The following is a 3,719-nucleotide window of genomic DNA, read 5'->3' as shown; positions in this document are numbered from 1 at the left end:
GAGAGGAGAGACACAGAGAGAGGAGAGACAGAGAGAAAGGAGAGACAGAGAGAGAGGAGAGACAGGGACAGAGAGAGAGGAGAGACAGAGAGAAAGGAGAGACAGAGAGAGAGGAGAGACAGGGACAGAGAGAGAGGGGAGACAGAGAGAAAGGAGAGACAGAGAGAGAGGAGAGACAGGGACAGAGAGAGAGGGGAGACAGAGAGAGAGGAGAGACAAAGAGAAAGGTTCTGGTTAGCAGCTAGCAACTCAGGCAGCCATCAAGTCATAATGACAAAGTGAGTAACAGTGGCTTGTGTCCCAAATGACACCTATACTGTGCAATACTTTTGACCAGGGCCCATAGGGTTCTGGTCAAAGGTAGTTCAATTTATAGGGAATAGGGTGCCATTTGAAACACAGTCAGCCAGTCAGTCGGCTGCTCTGGAAAATGACCAACAACATTCTCATTTGCATATTAATTAAAACTGAAACTGCCTTTGTATTGAAGTTGGCCACTCACACAAATTCAATGTACATTCTCACTGCATAACACACACACCACCACATCCTTCATCCACTTATACACACCCCTCACAGGTCCTCCATGACCGACCAGTGTCCTAACCTCATTCCCAACTCTCCCACTGTGTTTTAGACCTAGTCAATTATTCATCCCCCTAATTATACTTTAGTTTAAGGTTTTGACACACCCTGCTACACACACACAGTAGGAGGAGACAGTGAGTTGGGGGGATGGAATTTTGGGGGAGACAATGAGGGTTAGGAGTAGAGAGGAAGGTTTAGGGGGAGGGGTGAGTTGGGTTGGGGAGAGGGAGGGATGTTTGGGGGCATAGGGAAAGTTGGGGGAGAGAGAGAGTGATGTTTAAGGGGAGGGGAGGGATGTTTGGGGGAGACAGGAAAATGCCATTTATTGGTTAATTTCCTGCAGTAAATAGATGTCAGCTCTGTGCCCCCAAGCCTCTCTGATTAAACCATTGATGAGAACACACACATAAACACACACACAAACACGTGCGGTAGGATTAGGAAGGGTAACGACTCTCCATCAATATTTTAGCATCTAATTACCACAGCAGAGGTCTGGGACAAAGGTTGCAGCCAGGGAGACCTAGCGTAAGTTGTGTGTATGAACGTGTTTGAATATGAAAACACAGATATAGAACAGCAATTCTGGAAAACATAAATGTATACTTCTTCTTGTACACACACACACACACACACGCACACACACACACACGCACACACACACATGCACACGCACACACGCACACGCACACGCACACACACACACACACAGAGAGAGAGAGAGAACAGAACAGAGAGAGAAAGAGAGGGAGGAGAGAAAGACAGAGATGAAAATAAAATCAGAGAGTCAGAAGGAGAGGCAGAAGGAAAGAAGGAGATATAATCCATTCCCTTCATTCTCTGAGCGACGCCAGTCATTGTTGTTGATCACCTGAGTGTGGGCTTCTGAGAAACAGCCTGTCTGTAATTCCATCGCCTCCACCAGTGAGGACACAGACTTTTATAGTTTTATAGGTCAGAGGGGAAGAGAGACAAAGAGACTGACTCTGGGACCTCGTCAGTACACTAAAAACACCATATTACCCCATCCCACCCACTAGTGGATACCGCCAAATCCAATCACATTGCACAGTATAATACAATGCAATATACATTCCAGAAAACCATTATAAAAGTACATTGAACCCGCCCTCAGCTGTACATACTGCCGCCCTAAGACCCTATACCTCCTGAAATAACCCAACAGGGAGGGAGAGAGAGAAAAAGAGAGACAGAGGGAGAGAGAGAGAGAGAGAGAGAGAGAGAGAGAGAGAGAGAGAGAGAGAGAGAGAGAGAGAGAGAGAGAGAGAGAGAGAGAGAGAGAGAGATGCACAGCAAGGAAAAGGATACAGGATATTAGGCTAACCCCCATTGCCCCCATTAAAACTAAATTCTAATCAACACTCTCACGCAACACCAAAACTGTCAGACTGATAAACCAATCAACTGATAGAAGAGAGCGAGATAGAGAGACAGAGATGTATAGAGGGTGTATAATGACTAGCCGGGATCTGCTCACAATAAGACTAATGGAATGAGTTTATGGCGATGTAAAGCCTCTGATTTGAACTGATTTAAACTCCTGTAGCTAAGTTTGGGGCTAATTAACTCTGGGGTTGAACCAGAAACTCAGAATTTCTTAATAACTTCTGACCAAGGCTCGCTACCCACTGTGCCAATAGAGGTAACAGTAACACCTTACTTAGAGTAGTGATATGTTGCATTCGTGTAGAATACATTCTTTATGCCATGCATATAAAGGCTTCCTGTTGCTACATATCACCAAAGTGAGAAGTGTTACTGAATTCTTAGGCAGATACAGTACCCAATGCACTGTGCCAGTCGAGTTAACCCTCTAGGAGAGGTAGTAATGTAACTTAATTGACGGTAGAAACAGCAGAGCCTATAAGCACATAACATGTTATCTGAATGTCATGTGAACATTCATCTAAGCTGCAGCAAAAAAAAAATATAATAATAATTTCTACAGCTGCTAATGCAACACGAGCTGTGTGAGTCGAAGGATGGACAGGAGAGATGGTAGAGGGTCTCTCTCTGCAACTAGTCAGTATCCACAACCCGGAGCAGGCAGGATGCTCTAAATGAGATAGTGTACATACAGGGAGTAGCTAAAGAGTGCTCTATCAGCTCTGCTTACACACACACAAGGCAGGTATGCCTATGATTCAATGGTTAGTTAATCATTAATGTTTCTCCATGTGAACACCCTGAAACCACATACTAGGACTAGACAGTGTCAGATATAGAGCAAAAATATTGTACTAACACTCTCCCACATGTTATTTGGACAAACAACACCAAGAAAACCTTGTAACACACACACACACACACGAGGGAGACGTTAGCAAAAAGTAGCTTTAAAAAGTAGCTTTAAAAAGTAGCTTTAAGAGCCAAAGCCTCCATACTTCTTGAAGCCTCCTGACTAGGTATATTCTTACCACTGTGTACAGTCCTCTTTCTATACCCCTCTCTCTCTCGTTCCAGATGATTGTCCCAGATCTATGTTCACTCAGACAAGTCCACAGAATGCAGTGGGGTGGATGGATGAAGGCAGGACAGAGAAAGAGAGGGGCTTCCTGAATCTCTCTCTCTCTCTGTCTTAGTGGGTGGTCAGACACCTGCTGCACTGTAGAGGTACTAGTGACTCCCTTGCTCCTGCTCTCTCTCTCTCTCTCAAGGTATTAGCTGTGACACACCAGCTCATTCACTGCCACTGATCCCAATTAGAGTTACTGGGGAGAGAGCGGTAGAGGGAGGGAGAGACAGAGGGCGGGCAGGAAACCCAGTGGGGGGCAGTGAGGCACAACGTAGTGGAGGTCACACACACACACACTCAACCATTCAACATGCACACAGAGAGAATGCATTGCTTCACATATAGAAACAGAGAGCACATCTCTCTTCTATTGGTGTTGCTGTAATAAAGGTCAGGCTGTTCTGAAAGACACATTGATCGGTGTTCCTCACACCTCACTGAACCTAACAGCACACACAGTCACACACTCTCTCTCGCTCTACACAGCATGGTTGATAGTGGACTCTATCAAGAGAGATTTCTGCTGAGTAAAGGGACCACACACACTAGATAAAATGGAGGACGGGACACAGAATGACCCGGCACCAGACAGACA

At 45.4% G+C, this 3,719-nt stretch overlaps 1 protein-coding gene across 1 annotated transcript in view; it reads right to left on the bottom strand.

The window, feature by feature from the left end:
- LOC110507111 (unconventional myosin-VIIa) overlaps positions 1 to 3,258 on the bottom strand; it is a 56,591-nt gene extending 53,333 nt beyond the window's left edge. The window contains exon 1 of the mRNA XM_036965589.1: positions 3,027 to 3,258. The gene's annotated coding sequence lies outside the window, so the exon portion shown is untranslated. The remainder of the gene's footprint in view (positions 1 to 3,026) is intronic.
- Positions 3,259 to 3,719: the final 461 nt, after the last annotated feature.

Source organism: Oncorhynchus mykiss, chromosome 27 (genome assembly GCF_013265735.2).
Source record: "Oncorhynchus mykiss isolate Arlee chromosome 27, USDA_OmykA_1.1, whole genome shotgun sequence".
NCBI lineage: Eukaryota > Metazoa > Chordata > Actinopteri > Salmoniformes > Salmonidae > Oncorhynchus > Oncorhynchus mykiss.
The sequence above is the reverse complement of the archived record's forward strand: the minus strand, read 5'-3'. Positions and strand labels throughout refer to the sequence as shown.